A 19,734-nucleotide genomic window follows, 5' to 3' on the forward strand; every position below is an offset into this window, starting at 1 on the left:
TCAGTTAAGTCCATTCGTACCTTTCGGTGTTGGGCTGTTTACAACTAGTTCATTATCTACGTTTCAATACATTTTAATAATTATACAATACTTATTTTAACAATACAATTTTAATGAATATAAATTACTTATTTGACCCATCTTTCTGTCCATATGTTTTAATCTTGTGGTGCTTCTTTGATACTTCTTTTCCATGCTGTTCTATTTTGAGCTAATTGTTTTGCCATACTCCATTGCAGTCCTCTCTTCTCTGCTTCTTGTCTAACTTGTTCTTCCCATCTCATTCTTGGGCGACCTACTTTATTTTCCCCTTGTACTCTGACTTCATATACTTTTTTCGTTATTCTTGTGTCGTTTAGTCTACGGATGTGGCCCAACCATCCTAACTGTCGTTCCCCTATAATTGTCTCTATGGGTTTTATCTTTAGAGCTTGAGTTATTGTGTCGTTTCTTATTGTGTCTCTTCGTGTGACCCCTTCTATTTTTCTCAAGAATCTCATCTCTGTAGCTTTGATTTTTCTTTTGTTGTTCTTTGTTAGCGTCCACGACTCACTTCCATACAAGATTGATGGTCGAACCACTTTTTGGTACACTTGTGTTTTGACTTCTTTGGGTACCTCTTTCTTTCCAAAGAACGTATTTCTTAATGTATTATAAATTGTCCCTGCTTTTCCTATTTTATTGTTTATTTCTTTGTCTATTTTATCATCTTCTTCAATAATTGTACCTAAGTAGTAACCTGTTTACTTGTTCCAACACTTATCCTTCTACCTTAATTTTTATCACTTTTTTTGTAGTTGCCATAACCATTGTTTTACTTTTATCGGTGTTTATTTCCATGTTCATTTTTCTTAGTTCTCTTAAGGCCGCGTCTCACCATCAAATAATTTGATCAAACAGTTTGAGCAAACTCCGGAAGTACGTCAAAGTGACGTCAAAATTGCAGTTTTTTGAAATTCTAAAAATCTGTGCTCTCACTATCAGTCTAGTTTAATCAAATTTTTTGTATTGAGTTGTCTAACTTGTTTGTACTTTATGTAAAATTAAAATTTTTTATTATTATCCACAATGAACACTCAGGATGTGACGTCACTAACTGTCACTTTCAGTTTGCTCAAACCAGTTTGATCAAATTATTTGATGGTGGGACGCGGCCTTTATATATGTGTTTATTATTTGTTGCAGTTTCTCTTCCGTGTCAGCTAACAATACCATATCATCTGCAAATAGTAATTCTTGTATTTGTACATTGTTCATTTTCCATTTTCCCAATATCATGTCTTTAGATTTCTCCTTGCATTGCTTTATTGCGTCATCTAGTACCATTGAGAAAAGTAATGGACTTAGTACGCAGCCTTGTTTTAGTCCTATCTTTGCCTGGAATTCATCAGATTCTTAATTGTGCGTCCTTATTTTTATTTTATTATTTTTATATAAGGCTTTAATTATTTCTATCATATCCTTTTCTATTCCATTTTTCTTTAAACATTTCCATATATCTTCCCTTCTTATTCTATCAAAAGCTTTTTTCAGATCAATAAAGCATATATGTATCTCTTTGCCGTTCATCAATAGTTTTTCTCCTATTTGTCTCAATATGAAAATCAGATCTTGGGTACTCCTTCCTTTTCTGAAGCCATGCTGGGATTCTTCTAATTTTATTTCTAGTTTTTCCCTTAGCCTTTTTTCAATTATTCTATTGGATATTTTGGCAGGAACGCTTGTCAATGTAATACCCCTATAATTTTCGCAATTTCTTGCGTCTCCCTAAACAGTGGTATTATTATATCTGTTTTCCAATCAGATGGTATTTCCTTTGCTGTGATTATTTCATTTAGTAGTTCTCGGAATTTTTCTTTTGAATTTTCACTCATGTACTTTAACATTTCAGCTGTGATTTCATCTTGGCCTGGAGATTTTCCCAATTTTAATTTGTCAATGGCTTCTGCAATTTTCTCTTTTGTTATTTGCTGCATTTCCTCTGTATTTTCGATCATGTCTTCCTTTCTTTCTTGTTGATATTGTTTCCATTCTGTTAGTTCTTCAAAGTACTGCTTCCATCTTTGCATTATTTCTCTTTCTGTAGTTAATATATTTCCTTCTTTATCTCTTATATTTCTTAATCTATGTGTTTTCTTTTGTCTTAGCTCTTTCAATGTACCATAGAACAATTTCTGGTTATTAAAATAGTTTTCATTCATTTTGTGTCCAAAATCTTCCCAAGACTTCTTTTTTGCCGTTTTAATTTCTTGTTTAATGTCGTTTCTGGCCATTTTGTATTTTTCGTAATCGTCCTCCGATTTGGTTTTTAGATACTTTTTCCATACCTTTTTCTTTTCTTTCACTTTACGTTGTATTTCTGCTGTCCACCATTTACTTTTCTTCGAATATATGTTTGTGATTTTAGTTGTTCCGCATACTTCTTTTGCTGTTTTCAATATGATTTCCTTAAATTGCTTCCATTTATTTTCTATTCCGGTGTTAGTTGCCTTTATAGTCTCGAACTGTTTGGTTAACTTCTTCTGGTATTCCTCTTTACTATCTATTTCTCTTAATTTGTAGCTTTTTATTTTTTCTTTAGTTTCTAGAGTTTCGACGGATTTTGGCATTAATATTTTTTTAAACATCCTTTATTTTTTGAAATCTGTTTCTACAATTAAAAAAAACAATAATCAATAGGTTTATCACATTAACATAGTGGAAATCCATCCAGTGATGAAAATCTTTGCGATACATTTCTGATAAAAATATCTGAGATGTAATAAAAATTTACAAATACATATTTTACGAACAAAAAAAACATCAATAGTTAAAATACACACACATTAAATTATATAATTTACGTTTCAGTAATTACAGGTACAGAAAGGTCTAATGGGTCACGGCGTTTTAGTCTTCCTCTCATCGGTCGTTTAAGTAGGTCTTGCGCAAGCGTATTTGGATGCTTCAGTAGTCTATTTTTGTAGGTTCCACTGAGTGAGACAACGGTGTCTGTAATGTTTTGGATCTGAAGGTCTCGATGTATAACATAATTAGGCACATACAACGGTCCATTGGTAATATGTCTCAAGACTTTTGACTGGAAACGCTGAAGTTTCCGTAGATGGGAATTAGATGCTGTACCCCATATCTGAATACCGTAAGTCCAAACTGGCTTTAGGATAGATTTATACAATAATAATTTATTGTTTAGACTTAATTTGCATTTTTTGTTCATGAACCAATACATTTTCCTGTATATTAATCTGAGTTGTAGTCGTTTTTTCCAGATGTGCTTTCCCCAATTTAGTCGGCTGTCAAAATGTATTCCTAAGTATTTAACATAATTTCTTGTGGGTATGATAGTATTGTTTATATGCACAGATCACTTTCCCTGCATAAAGTGAATGTTATATGTGCAGATTTGCTGCCATTTACTTTAACTCGCCACGGTTTTAACCATTTCTCTAAACCATTTAAATGATGTTGTAAATTTTGGCACGCTGTAACTGGAACCGAGCTAGAGGCCATTATAACAGTATCGTCTGCCTAGGTAGCAATTGTGCTGTTTGGTGTTGTGGGAATATCTGCTGTGTAGAGTAAGTATAAAGTTGGTCCCAATATACTGCCCTGGGGTACTCCTGATAGAATTAGAGTTATGTTTGATACTGCTTCATTATGTCTAATGATGCAAATAGATTACTCGGGCGGTTTTTGGGGTTGCCCAATACGCCATCAGAACCTACACTCAGAGCACCTGGTGTCTAGAGTCACGTCATCCTCTGGAGTTTCGAGTGATTTTGGCACTAAATTGGTGCAGACAGATTACACGAGGGGTTTTTAGGGTTACTGAACATGAATACGCTATCAGAACTGACCCCGGACCACCTGTAGTCCACGGTCATTACTAAGGTACGTCATCTTCTGGAGTTTCGAAGGGTTTCGGCGTTAAATGCATTCAAATAGATTACTAGGTGGTTTTTAGGGTCGCTGAATACAAATGTGCTATCAGAAATGACACCAGGACCACCTGCTGCCCAAGGTCACTGCTAAAACATGTTATCTTCTGCAGTTTAGAGTTTTCGTGAGCGCCAGGTGCACCGTATTCTTGTATAGGAGTATTCTTGTTCAGAGACCCCAATACTCCCTAGTAATCTGTTTGTATCAATTTAGTGCCGTGAACAGTGAATCTGAGCACCAGGTGCTCCGGTGGTCTGTTCTGATGGCGTATTCGTCTTCATCATCATCATCATTGGATCGACAGCCCTTTCTGGGTCTTGGCCTGTTCCAGGATTCTTCTCCACTCTGATCTGTTTCGTGCTTTTTTTTCTCCAGTTTTTTATTTTTAAGGTTTTTATATCATTTTCTATTTGTTCTAAATATCTCAGCTTTGGTCTTCCTCTTGTTCTTTTTCCTACTGGCATCTGTTTGAATATTTTGTTTGGTATTTCGCCTTCTTCCATTCTTTCTACATGTTCCATCCAACGCAGCCGTCCTATTTTAATGAATGTTATGATATCCGGATCCTGGTATATTTCGTATAGTTCAAAGTTGTACCTTCTTCGCCAAATTCCATTTTCTTTTGTGCCCTTATATATGTGTCGCAAGATTTTTCTTTCAAAGGTGGCTAGCAATGTTTCCTCTCTTTTAGTGAGTGTCTAGGTTTCTGAGCCGTATGTGAGTACCGGTCTTATTAAGGTTTTGTATATTTGGCATTTTGTTTTCCTTGCGACGTTGTCTGATCTTAGTTGCCGAATTAAGCCATGGTAACTTTTATTGGCAATAAATATTCGCCTCTTCACTTCCTCTGTTACGTTATTATCAGATGTGACTAGGGATCTTAAGTATGTAAAGTTTTTTACCCCCTCAATGTTGTATTCTCCTATTGTTATATTTTGTGGCTGCCTTATTTCTGTGTTTTTACTTACCTGCATATATTTTGTTTTGTTCTGGTTGATTTTAAGGCCACTATTTTGTGCAGCTCGTTCTATTTGATTGAATGCCTCTATCATTTCTCTTCTTGATCTTGCGATTATGTCAACATCATCTGCAAATGCTAGTATTTGCACGCTTTTATTAATTATTGTTCCTCGAGTATTGACTGTTGTGTCCCTCATTATTTTCTCGAGTACGATGTTGAACAAGATGCATGATAGAGCGTCTCCCTGGCGTAGTCCCTTTTTCACATCTATTGTTTCCGTTATTTCGTTCTGTATCCGGATTTTACTTTCTACTTTTGGAGATTCTTTTATCAGTTCTATTAGTTGTGTTGGTATATTAAATTCTTTCATTGCTTTTATTAAGAATTCTCGGTTTATATTGTCATATGCGCTTTCGAACTCTATGAAGAGATGATGTGTGTCGATGTTATGTTCACTTGTTTTTTCGAGGATCTGTCGCAGAACAAATATCTGGTCTATTGTTGACTTCTGTCTACAGAAGCCACTTTGGTACCTGCCAACTATTTTTTTCAGCGTGTTGTCTAAGTCCTTCATAAATGACGTTGGACATTATTTTGTATGCTGCATTGAGCAGCGTGATTCCACGGTAGTTTCCACATTCTAACTGATTCCCTTTTTTATATAATGGTACAATAATACCGCTATTCCACTCCTCTGGTAGCTGTTTATTTGACCATATCTTTGTTATCAATTCATGTATTGTTTTCTGTAGTGCGTCTCCTCCTTCCTTCAGTAATTCCGATGCTACTTGATCCGATCCCGGTGATTTATTGTTCTTTAATTTGTCTACTGCTGTTCTAATCTCGGCTATTTTTGGTGGACTCTTTTCTCTGTTGTCTGCTTGGTCTAATGGTATATCAGGGTTCGTCTCACTCCCATCTCATTCAAGCTTTTCCGTAAAATGTTCTGTCCATCTTCTTAGTATCTCTTGCTGTTCTGTCAATATATTACCTTCCTTATCTCTACACATCGTCGTTCTCGGTTTGAAGTCTTTTCTGCTTTTGTTCAGTTTCTGATAAAATTTTCTTGTCTCTGTCATCTACTTAGTTCTTGCAGTTCTTGAAGTTCTTTGTTCATATATTCTCTCTTTTTTCTTCGGTGAATTTTCTTTTCTTCTTTGCGTAGTTGTTTATATTCTTCCTCTGCTTGTGGGGTTCTGTGCCCCTGTTGCATCAGTAAATATGCTCTGTTTTTTCTGTCTGTTATAATCTGACATTCTTCGTCAAACCAGTCATTCGTTCTTGTTCTTCTTTCTTTACCTTCTATGCCTAATACTTCTTTAGCTGTCTCTTTTATGATTTCTCTGCACTCTTCCCACTCCTTATTTGGGTTTTCATGTTTTGGTCTGTTTTCTAGTTTGATGCTTATCTTTTCTTTATACTCTTTATTTTTGTTTGTTTCTTTGAGTCCTTCTACCTTGTATCGTTCATGTTTAGAGCCTCTTTCCTTTTTGATGTTTGAAATTCTAGCCCTTACTCTACTTTCGACCAGGTAGTGATCAGAATCCGCATTTGCCCCTCTTTGGCGCGGACGTTTATGATATTCGATTGGTGTCTCGAGTCTACAATAACATGATCTATCATATTTACTGTCAGTCCATCTGGGGACTTCCAGGTACCCTTGTGTATATCTTTGCGAGCGAAGTATGTGCTAGCAATCACCATGTTAAGTGATCTTACTAGGTTTATTAACCTATTGCCATTGTCATTTGATTGCTCATCGAGACTGCCTACCTATTGTGGGTTGGAATTGCTGTTCTCTTCCAACTTTGGCGTTTAGGTCTCCATAGATTATTTTTATATCATTTTTTGGGCATGACTGATATGCGGACTCTAGTTCATCATAAAACTCTTCTTTAATTTCATCTTCTTTTTCTTCTGTCGGGGCATGCGCATTAATTAGACTGTAGTTAAAGAAACGTCCTTTAACTCTTAGAATACACATTCTGGGGCTAATGGCTCTGAAATCTCTTATAGTGTGTTTTACTCTCTTGTTTACTATGAATCCAGTGCCCAAGACGTGATCTTTAGGATCGCAGCTATAGAAAATCGTATGGCTTCTTTTTTCCATTATATTGCTTCCAATCCACCTCATTTCTTGTATGGCAGTTATGTCTATTTTGTATCTATTTAGTTCATTTAAGAGATTTTGGAGAGCTCCCAATCTATACAAGGTTCGAATATTCCATGTCGCAACCCTCAAATCGTATTCCTTTTTCTCGCACAGTCGTCGTCGTTTGATCAGTCCGGCTTTTCTTCCTTTCACGTTCATAACTCGTAGTTTTTCTAGGAGGAGGTAGTTAACCTTCAGCCCAACCCCCTATTCATCGGAGGACCAAGACTCCCTTCTTCGTCAGCCCTGACCCCACCTTCCACTGGGGTTGGTTAACCAATCTCCAGTGGGGTTGATCAGGTTACCGGTGTGTACCAGCTTGGAGGTGAAGATAGGAATTGAGTAGGAAAGGCTAAGTGATGCCAACAGGATACGACATCATGTATTGCGTTTCACTACCCCTTTACACACCGTATTCGTCTTCAGCGACCCCAAAAACCTCGTGAGTAACAGAATATGGCCCTTAGTACACTTATTTTGACATGTTTATGCACTTTTGGATGCATTTTAAAATGCAACTATGCATTTCCACCCATTTTTCTATAGTACACTTTTTTCCTATCATCCTGAACACAATGCAAAATGTTGCACGTCTTTAGGTGCTGTATTTAAAAATCGATTTATTTTGTGCTAAATGACCTTGTCTACAAGAAAATTCCACCCCAAAACATCACAGATCCTCCCTTAAAGAATCTCATCTCTCTTATGTTGCGCTGTCATACCGCTCACTTGGACGACAACTCAAATCTTAAGATGTCGACCAGAAATGTTAATGTTATGCACCTTTCTGTTTTTTAACTGTTATTTTTTATTAATAATTTAGTTTTGTTTGAGTTAAAACACGTCATGTTAAATAATAAAAGCGTATATTTTCTTTTTTTAAAATCTTAGAAAATCCAAGAAACAAAATATTCATAAAACATAAGGCTATAATACCCACACTTATACCTCGTCCTCCCTACAGGGTGTCTCAAACTTAACATCAGAAAAACATAATATCTTTTCTTCCACCCGGTATAAGTTCAAAATATAAGTTTGAGTAAACCTTTACCCACCTGCGTAAATACGAAAGAAAAATCTTTTATATTAAAAACAATTAGCGGAATCCGTTCACGAAAAAATCTATGAAAATGAGCATAATTTTAAGTGGCGCATAACTTTTGAAACTATGTGTATTTATCTTTATAGTTTTTAGTGTTCAGGTATTTTGAATGGAGCTGTATCTTCTCTTTTATGAATTTCAGTGTGTCTTCGTTTAATTTCAAATTTTGGTGGATGTATCTTTGGCCCTCTTCTCCAAGAGCTTCTAAGGCCACTGTCTTCATATAGGTTTTTAAGTGTTCATACATTTTTTTGTTCTAGTAATTCATATAGTTTGTGACTCTTGTAGCTTTTGGTCTAATCTTCGTTTATACACTTCTCCAAGAAATTAACGCACCACCTTAAAAATTGGCCATTTTTGATGTCTCGAATTTCCTTAATCTGTTGTCCGATTTAAGTAATTTTTTTGATAAGGCCTTATTCTTTAACATTATTGCTGTAATAATATTGTTGCTAGACAGGTAAATTGTCATTGTACAACGGGTGTTCCAATCAAACTGTGATTTTTTCTCAAAGGTCGCGTGGCCCTGTGGAATATTCTAGCATTTATAAAATACTGAAATTAAAACCCAACTATAGCCTCATGTTTTCTTAATATTCTGTTTTTTGATTTCTTCGCTTATATTGGATAATCAAAAAGTTAGGTACTTTAACAACCAGCCTTGTTTTTCGTCAATACAGGATGTTTTTAAATAAGTATGGTAAACTTTAAGGGGTAATTCAGCATGAAAAATAATGACAGTTTGCTTTATAAACGTATGTTCGCAAATGCTTCGTTTCCGAGATAGGGGGTGTTGAATTTTTTCTTACAAACTGTCGATTTATTTATTGCTCTAAAACCGGTTAAGATATGCAAATTAAATTTGGTGGGTTTTAAGAGGTAGTTATTGCGCATTTTTTATATACAATTGGCGCGCATACGGGAAATATGACCCTTATGTGCGAAAATGGCAAACATAAAATTCTTAATTGTATGCCAAAAAATGCACAATAATTACCTCTTAAGACCCACCAAATTTCATTTGCGTATCTCAACCGGTTTTAGAGCAATAAATAAATCGTCAGTTTGTAAGAAAAATTTTAACACCCCCTATCTCGGAAACGAAGCCTTTGCGGATATACGTTTATAAAGCAAACTGTCATTATTTTTTATGCAGAATTACCCTTTAAAGTTTGCCATACTTATTTAAAAACACCCTATATTGATGGAAAATGAGGCTAGTTGTTAATGTACCTAACTTTTTTATTATCTAACATAAGCGAATGAATAAAAAAATAGAATATTAAGAAAACATGAGTCTATAGTTGGGTTTTAATTTCAGTATTTTATACATGCTAGAATATTCCACAGGGTGACGCGAACTTTGAGAACAAATCACAGGTTGATTGGTACACCCGGTGTACAATGACAATTTACCATTTACCTGTCTACCTGTCTAACAACAATATGATTACAGCGATATTGTTAAATAATAAAGCTAGGTATAACATATTAAAAAAAGAATGTGTGTGTGTGTGTACTTTGTACGCACGTAAGAAGTTATACTTCTATTATATGATTTCAACGAAATCAATATACTTTAAACAGTTTATTTATACTTTATTTAGATACTAAACTAATTTTAATACTTACTACTTTCCGAAAAATTTTATTAAAACAATACGAAAAATTAAAAAAATAAAAGAATAAAACACACGCAAACACATTGAAAAATGAAACCAAAGAAATTATTTCTGAACAATTGTTGAGAAAATTTTAACTAAATACGTATTTTCTGAAAAAAAAATATAATAAATATACTTTCAATCATAAAATGTATAAAAAAAGAAACAGGTTATTTGTATTTTATTTAAAAATTAAACTAACTTTCTTATCTACCACTTTCAAAATTTTTTTATTAAAACAACCAAAAATAAAAAAAATATATGAATCGCCCAGGATTCGAACCCGCGTCATTCCAATCTCGAAGCTATTGCCCTAGCAACTACACCAGCGAGGTCCTTCTAATTGACATGTAAGTTTCGGATATAATTACACAACACGGCGACAAATAGTGTAAATATTTTATTATTTTACTACAGAGAAACACAAATCCAAAAACACAAGAATTATAATAAATAATACATTTACTAAAAACACTAATATATTCTTTTAATGACTTATTTGCACGGATACAGATACATAAACACCTATCTTGAAAGATTAGCAAGGAACTACATACTGTCTGTGTGCGCAGGAGCGCAGATTTATGTACAATTTTACCCTCAATCGAATCGCGCCTAAAGAAGAATAACTTCAAAAATAAAAATTTTCATTGGGAATTGAACCTGCTGTCTATCACGTTTGGATTATTTTGAACTCACCCCACGCATAATTTAACTACCGAGACATTGTGAATGACGTGGGAAAATATACCTAGCAACTAAACGTTTTAAAAATTTTTTGACAGTTGCTTATTCTGTTAGTTTAATCAAATAAGTTTGATTCTTGTGGAATTAAAATACGACAAAATATAGACTAAAAAAGCAATATATTATTGTTGGTAATCAAATTATGTAAATCAAACCATTACCTACTAGCTAGGTAGGTACATTTTCCAAATAGGTATTTACCTAATTTGTAATTTTTTATTACAATAAGTACTGAAACATTTCTAATAAGGAACGTACCTGTTGCTTTTAAAAACTATTTAAAAAGTCACTACAATTATTATAAACTTGCTTTTTGTCTCTGTCCTCACAACAATAAAAACTACTATACAACATTTTGTTTATCCAGAATCTCCATTGTGAACAATTAATTGACAGATGATTTTGACACCCAATCAGATCGCGTATAACGTTTCGTACCATACTGTCGGTGTGCGCATGCGCCCAGTAAAATCAAAAATTTACCCTCGTGCCTAAAGAAGTATAACTTCAAAAAACAGTTAAATCGGACAACAGGTTTAGGAAATTCGAGACATTAAAAATGACCAATTTAGGTGGTGCGTTAATTTCTTGGAGAAGTGTAATAATTACTTTATGGAATCTTCTTCTGGTAAGTTTAGTTTGAACTTTTTTTCTTTTATTGAGCACACATTGAGTGGTGTAGCCGGAGCCGTAAATTCACCAGCATTTCCCAAGGTCGGTTTCTGTTGAGTCCATCCAAGCGACTACTACTATAGTTTGTGATCTGTGGCGTATTCTGCGCCTCGTTTTACTCTTACATCCTTTATTTTTATCGAACTTTCGTGATAAAATAATCAATAATAGCCCTCAGTTTTCTTGTTTTTTGTACCCATATGTATTTGTGTATATCTTTATGTTTATAGAAGCCGTTTGTGATCTTTAAGTGGATTATTTCGCATAGTTCAATCAGCCTGTCCCCGTTATCGTTTATTAAATCTTCTCCAAATCTACCTACTGTTCTGTCGTTTTCTTTTCTTCCTGTTCTTCCATTCAGTTCACCTGCATTAATTATTTCTTGATTGTTCTTTCTCTTTTCGATATCTTCTTGCAGTTTGGTCTGTAAGCTGTTGTCTTCCGTATATTTTTAGGTTAAGTTTGGCAATTCTTTCGTTTATTGGTTCCCAGTTTTCGATGGCGTGTTGCCATTTATTTTTCAGCATAATTACAATTCCTACTTTGGCCTTTTCTTTCTTATCTGTTCCTCTCCAACAGAGAATAACTTCTTCGTTTTTTCAGTACCGTTTCCTTTCTTTTTCTTTCGTCTCGTTCATTATCATTATATCCAGATTTATTCTTTCGAAGTTCGCTACCTTAACTCTTGATCTGACCTTTGGTTATTAAATAGTATACACTCAACCAAACTTATATGGAATCACCACGTATTTAAAATCTGCAGCTTTTGGAAAATATAGATGTAAGTATTTTAGTTGAACCGATAAGAAAAAGAGTTGCCGTGTCTAAGGAATTTACAGCAGGAGAAAGTTACGGGATACCGAGTTAACCAGGCAGTACAAGATCACGTAAATTGGTGTCGTTTAACACCAAGACTGGAACATTTGAAATTGGAAAAGTGTGCTATTTTAACGAAAGTAGGATATGTAAAATCAGATCGTTAACGAATTCCTGTACTTAAAGGGCAAGGAAGACAAGCAAGAACGGAAACTGCCAGATTTGTTCACAAATATAAAAGAAAAAGGGTCATTATCTCGTGGGAATTATGATCGGTACAAAAATCCTTTAATTTTCATCCAGCCTACTTTAACCTTCGGATGACCAAGCGGGGGAAATTTTGACCCCAGCGTATGTTTTTCTTTAATAAATTCAAAAGTATTTTCAATTTTTAACTCATTATTTTTTTATTTGACTTTAATATCATTCTAGATATCCTCATATTTTGAAATGAAAAAAATTCCCTATCGAATAAAAAATATATTCTGAAGTTGATGTTTAGTAAAATACCGTCTATTACGTGTAATTCCAAGTAGTTTTACGCTAATGACGTCGACTTTGCTAAGTAACAAGACACTTACTCAACATACACACTACACATGACACTGACTCATGTTGTGACTGGCTGAATGACATAAAGTCCATGCCATAAAAAAACTTCATTTTTTGTTAATTGTCATTTTTGACCTGGGGTCATTTTCCTCCCTTGGTCATCCGTGTAACAAAAAAAGGTTGGTCATCGGAAGGTTAATAGCTCGCAGGTATGTTGATTTGGTACTATAACCTGTAGTTAGGCTCCGAAGAGGTGCAGTGAAAAAAAATTAAATTTAGCTTTAATTCGCTTAAAATAACAAAAAATATCAGATGATTCCATTGTTTGGTTGAGTGTATTTGCCTATTACGTACTATTTTGTTATCGGTTAAAAAGTAGCATGTCCAGAGTAAATATGCTTTTGAAGTATATTTCTTCACTATATTTTTATAAATGAAATTTTCTGTTTTAGAAAATTCTACATAGTACTGATCTGATTGGTAAACCTTTTACCTTTAGAATATTTTATTATAAAAATGTGTGCAATATTTTAAGGCTGTTTCATGATATTAGACTAGTTGTAGATAACATTAACTCTTGATCTGACTTAAATTAGTTATTAAATAGTACTATAGTACTAATAGTACCTACTCTTTTGTTAACACTTAAAAAGTAACATGTCCAGAGTAAACTCTGCTTTTGAGATACAATTCTTCACTATATTTTGATGAAGAAATGTTTCTGTTTTAAAAAATCCTGCATGGTACTGATCTGATTAATAAATCTTTTACCTTTTTAATATTTTATTATAAAAATATGTACAATCTTTTAAGGCTGTTTTATGATATTAGAGTAGTTATAGATAACGTTAACTCTTGATCTTACCTAAATTAGTTATTAAATAGCATATTTTTTAACTATTACCTACTATTTTGATAACGGTTAAAAAGAAGCATGTCCAGAGTAAACTCTGCTTAATCGGAGCTAAATTAGGTATTAAATAGTATATTTAACTATTACCTACTCTTTTGTTAACGATTAAAAAGTAACATGTCCAGAGAAAACTCCGCTTTTGAGGTACAATACTGTTTTGTGACATTAGAGTGGTGGTAGATAACAAACACTGGATCTGACCTAAATCAGTTATTAAATAGTATATTTACCTATTACCTGGTCTTTGGTTAACGGTTAAAAAGTAACATGTCCAGAGTAACCTCTGCTTTTGAGGTACAATTCTTCACTATATTTTGAAGAAGAAATTTTTCTGTTTTTGAAAATACTACATGGTACTGTCCTGATTCCTGATTATTAAATCTCTTACCTTTTGAATATTTTAATATAAAAATATGTACAATGTTTTAAAGTTGTTTTATGATATTAGAGTAGTTGTAGATAACATTAACTCTTGATCTTACCTAAATTAGTTATTAAATAGCATATTTTTTAACTATTACGTATTCTTTTGATAACGGTTATAAAGTAGCATGTCCAGAGTAAACTCTGCTTGATCTGAGCTAAATTAGGTATTAAATAGTATATTTAACTATTACAGACTCTTTTGGTAACGGTTAAAAAGTAACATGTCCAGAGTAAACTAGACTTTTGAGTTACAAATTCTTCACTATATTTTGATGAAGAAATTTTTCTGTTTTATAAAATTCTACATGGTACTGTGATGATTAATAAATCTCTTACCATTTGAATGTTGAATTATAAAATTATGTAAAATCTTATAAGACTGTTTTGTGATATTAGAGTAGTTATGAATAACATTTACTCTTGATCTGACCTAAATTAGTTATTAATAACATTAACTCGTGATCTGACCTAAATTAGTTATTAAAGAGTTTATTTAACTATTACATACTCTTTTGGTAACGGTTTAAAAGTAACATGTCCAGAGTAAACTACGTTTTTGAGGTAGAATTCTTCACTATATTTTTATAAAGGAATTTTTCGGTTTTAGAAAATTCTACGTGGTACTGATCTGATTAATAAATCTCTCACCTTTTGAATATTTTATTATAAAAATATGTGCAATCTTTTAGACTGTTTTGTGATATTACAGTGGTTGTAGATAACTTTAACACTGGATCTGACCTAAATCAGTTATTAAATAGTACCTATATTTACCTATTACCTGCTCTTTTGTTAACGGTTAAAAAGTAACATGTCCAGAGTACACTAGACTTTTGAGTTACAATTCTTCACTATATTTTGATGAAGAAATTTTTCTGTTTTATAAAATTCTACATGGTACTGTGATGATTAATAAATCTCTTACCATTTGAATGTTGAATTATAAAATTATGTAAAATCTTATAAGACTGTTTTGTGATATTAGAGTAGTTATGAATAACATTTACTCTTGATCTGACCTAAATTAGTTATTAATAACATTAACTCGTGATCTGACCTAAATTAGTTATTAAAGAGTTTATTTAACTATTACATACTCTTTTGGTAACGGTTTAAAAGTAACATGTCCAGAGTAAACTACGTTTTTGAGGTAGAATTCTTCACTATATTTTTATAAAGGAATTTTTCGGTTTTAGAAAATTCTACGTGGTACTGATCTGATTAATAAATCTCTCACCTTTTGAATATTTTATTATAAAAATATGTGCAATCTTTTAGACTGTTTTGTGATATTACAGTGGTTGTAGATAACTTTAACACTGGATCTGACCTAAATCAGTTATTAAATAGTACCTATATTTACCTATTACCTGCTCTTTTGTTAACGGTTAAAAAGTAACATGTCCAGAGTACACTAGACTTTTGAGTTACAATTCTTCACTATATTTTGATGAAGAAATTTTTCTGTTATAAAATTCTACATGGTACTGTGATGATTAATAAATCTCTTACCTTTTGAATGTTGAATTATAAAAATATGTAAAATCTTTTAAGACTGTTTTGTGAGATTAGCGTAGTTATAAATAACATTAACTCTTGATCTGACCTAAATTAGTTATTAAATAGTTTATTTAACTATTACATACTCTTTTGGTAACGGTTAAAAAGTAACATGTCCAGAGTAAACTACGTTTTTGAGGTAGAATTCTTCACTATATTTTTATAAAGGAATTTTTCTGTTTTAGAAAATTGTACATGGTACTGATCTGATTAATAAATCTCTTACCTTCTGAATATTCTATTATAAAAATATGTGCAATCTTTTAGACTGTTTTGTGATATTACAGTGGTTGTAGATAACTTTAACACTGGATCTGACCTAAATCAGTTATTAAGTAGTACCTATATTTAGCTATTACCTGCTCTTTTGTTAACGGTTAAAAAGTAACATGTCCAGAATAAACTAGACTTTTGAGTTACAGTTCTTCACTATATTTTGATGAAGAAATTTTTCTGTTTTATAAAATTCTACATGGTACTGTGATGATTAATAAATCTCTTACCTTTTGAATATTGAATTATAAAAATATGTAAAATCTTTTAAGTCTGTTTTGTGATATTAGAGTAGTTATAAATAACTCTTGATCTGACCTAAATTAGTTATTAAATAGTTTATTTAACTATTACATACTCTTTTGGTAACTGTTAAAAAGTAACATGTCCAGAGTAAACTACGTTTTTGAAGTAGAATTCTTCACTATATTTTTATAAAGGAATTTTTCTGTTTTAGAAAATTCTACGTGGTACTGATCTGATTAATAAATCTCTTACCTTTTGAATATTTTATTATAAAAATATGTGCAATCTTTTAGACTGTTTTGTGATATTACAGTGGTTGTAGATAACTTTAACAATGGAGCTGACCTAAATCAGTTACTAAGTAGTACCTATATTTAGCTATTACCTGCTCTTTTGTTAACGGTTAAAAAGTAACATGTCCAGAATAAACTAGACTTTTGAGTTACAATTCTTCACTATATTTTGATGAAGAAATTTTTCTGTTTTATAAAATTCTACATGGTACTGTGATGATTAATAAATCTCTTACCTTTTGGATATTGAATTATAAAAATATGTAAAGTCTTTTAAGACTGTTTTGTGATATTAGAGTAGTTATAAATAACATTAACTCTTGATCTGACCTAAATTAGTTATTAAATAGTTTATTTAACTATTACATACTCTTTTGGTAACTGTTAAAAAGTAACATGTCCAGAGTAAACTACGTTTTTGAAGTAGAATTCTTCACTATATTTTTATAAAGGAATTTTTCTGTTTTAGAAAATTCTACGTGGTACCGATCTGATTAATAAATCTCTTACCTTTTGAATATTTTATTATAAAAATATGTGCAATCTTTTAGACTGTTTTGTGATATTACAGTGGTTGTAGATAACTTTAACACTGGATCTGACCTAAATCAGTTATCAAATAGTACCTGCATTTAGCTATTACCTGCTTTTTTGTTAACGGTTAAAAAGTAACATGTCCAGAGTAAACTAGACTTTTGAGTTACAATTCTTCACTATATTTTGATGAAGAAATTTTTCTGTTTTATAAAATTCTACATGGTAGTGTGATGATTAATAAATCTCTTACCTTTTGAATATTGAAATATAAAAATATGTAAAATCTTTTAAGACTGTTTTGTGATATTAGAGTAGTTATAAATAACATTAACTCTTGATCTGACCTAAATTAGTTATTAAATAGTTTATTTAACTATTACATACTCTTTTGGTAACGGTTAAAAAGTAACATGTCCAGAGTAAACTACTTTTTTGAGGTAGAATTCTTCACTATATTTTTATAAAGGAATTTTTCTGTTTTAGAAAATTCTACGTGGTACTGATCTGATTAATAAATCTCTTACCTTTTGAATATTTTATTATAAAAATATGTGCAATCTTTTAGACTGTTTTGTGATATTACAGTGGTTGTAGATCACTTTAACACTGGATCTGACTTAAATCAGTTATTAAATAGTACCTATATTTAGCTATTACCCGCTCTTTTGTTAACGGTTAAAAAGTAACACGTCCAGAGTAAACTAGACTTTTGAGTTACAATTCTTCACTATATTTTGATGAAGAAATTTTTCTGTTTTATAAAATTCTACATGGTACTGGGATGATTAATAAATCTCTTACCTTTTGAATATTGAATTATAAAAATATGTAAAATCTTTTAAGACTGTTTTGTGATATTAGAGTAGTTATAAATAACATGAATTCTTGATCTGACCTAAATTAGTTATTAAATAGTTTGTTTAACTATTACATACTCTTTGGTTAACGTTTAAAAAGTAACATGTTCAGAGTAAACTCCGCTTTTGAGTTAAAATTCTTCACTATATTTTTAAAAAAGAATTTTTCTGTTTTAGAAAATTGTACATGGTACTGATCTGATTAATAATTCTTTTACCTTTTGAATAATTTATAATAAAAATATGTACAATCTTTTAAGATTGTTTCATGATATCAGAGTAGTTATAGAATTTTTCAGATAAACTTAACTGTTGATCTGATCTAAATTTGTTATTAAATAGTATATTTAGTTATTACCTAACCCTACCTTTGGTTAACGGTTAAAAAGTAACATGCCTGTCCAATGTAAACTAGGCTTTTGAGGTACAATTCTTCATTATATTTTTATAAAGGAATTTTTTTGTTTTAGAAAATTCTACATGGTACTGATTTGAATAATAATTCTCTTACCTTTTGAATAATCTATTATAAAAATTTGTACAATATTTTAAGACTGTTTTATGATATTAGAGTAGTTATAGATAACCTTAGCTCTTGTTCTGACCTAAATTGTTTATTGAATAATATATTTACCTATAACCTACTCTGTTGTTAACGGTTAAAAAGTAATATATCCAGAGTAAACTACGATTTTGGTACAACTCTTCACTATATTTTTAAAAAAGAATTATTCTGTTTTAGAAAATTCTACATGGTACTGATCTGATTAATAATTATCTTACCTTTTGATTAATTTATAATAATAATATGTACCAGATTTTAAATTTGTTTCATGACATCAGAGTAGTTATAGAATTTTTCAGATAATCTTAACTCTTGATCTGATCTAAATTTGTTATTAAATAGTATATTTACCTATTACCTACTCGTTGGTTATTGGCTAGAAAGTAACATGTTTAGAGTAAACTACGCTTTTGGTACAACTCTTCGCTATATTTTTATAAAGGAATTTTTCTGTTTTAGAAAATTCTACATGGTACTGATATAATTAATAAATCTCTTACCTTTTGAATAATTTATTATAAAAATATGTACAAAATTTTAAGACTGTTGTATGGTATTGGAGTAGGTAGTTATAAATAACATTAACTCTTGATCTGACCTAAATTAGTTATTAAATAGTTTATTTAATTATTACCAACCCTTTTGGTAACGGTTAAAAAGTAACTTGTCCAAAGTAAACTACGTTTTTGAGGTACAATTCTTCACTATATTTCTATAAAGGAATTTTTCGGTTTTAGAAAATTCTTCATGACACTGATGTGATTAATAAATATAGTACCTTTTAAATAATTTATGATAAAAATATGTAAAATGTTTTAAGACTGTTTTATATTCGAGTAGTTTATAGATTAGTTTATTAGAAAGAGTAGTTTAAATGACTGAAGGTTCTTTTTTATACCTGTACGTTTTGATTTTATAAATAAAAATATTCTAAGTATTTGAATTTTTTTTTATTCCACACACATACACACTTGTGTCTAAGGCCAAAACTAATGAAAGCCTTATGAAAACTTGCTTCGGTTGACTTAGAGGCGGCTTTACCTATTGTGCAGGTTGTGCGGTGCACACGGGCGCCAGGATGTTGGGGGCGCCGATCGCCAAAGAGCGGGTATTTTACTTTGTTTCAACATAAAATATACTTTAAAACGATTATTGAAAAATTACATTGGCACTTAAGCGCGATTTATAGATTGCCGCCCAACCGGCTGTCCGTCCAACGGACGGACGGCGATCTTTTGATTCGTTTGAAGACATACCGAGATTGGTTCCGAAATCTGTTGTGGATCCTATAAAGGTCAAATTGCTTGGGACTTGTCGGGCATTTTCATAGGCGTTTGTACACTTGTCGCTAGATAATTTTGCGAAATAAGCTTTGACGGAATGGATTAAGTATTTTATTTAAGTTAACATGTAAATATAAAGTAAAACGGCTTTTCATTTGATTAAAATTATTTAAAAG

The 19,734-nt window shown here is 31.7% G+C and overlaps 1 protein-coding gene and 1 long non-coding RNA gene across 3 annotated transcripts in view; both read right to left on the minus strand.

Annotated features, from left to right (window-relative positions):
• LOC126893230 (putative gustatory receptor 28b) overlaps positions 1 to 19,734 on the minus strand; it is a 131,699-nt gene that overhangs the window by 88,758 nt on the left and 23,207 nt on the right. The window lies entirely within an intron of this gene.
• On the minus strand, positions 14,561 to 18,128 carry LOC126893235 (uncharacterized). 2 transcript variants are annotated; one of them, XR_007701088.1, is made up of 3 exons: positions 17,655 to 18,128; positions 16,392 to 16,552; positions 14,561 to 14,708 (listed from the first exon to the last, which is right to left on the minus strand). It is a non-coding gene; the product is annotated as an uncharacterized LOC126893235 (long non-coding RNA). The 2 variants fall into 2 exon arrangements; XR_007701089.1 differs by lacking the exon at positions 14,561 to 14,708 and adding an exon at positions 15,150 to 15,297.

Source organism: Diabrotica virgifera, chromosome 10 (assembly GCF_917563875.1).
Source record: "Diabrotica virgifera virgifera chromosome 10, PGI_DIABVI_V3a".
NCBI classification, from domain to species: Eukaryota; Metazoa; Arthropoda; class Insecta; order Coleoptera; family Chrysomelidae; genus Diabrotica; species Diabrotica virgifera.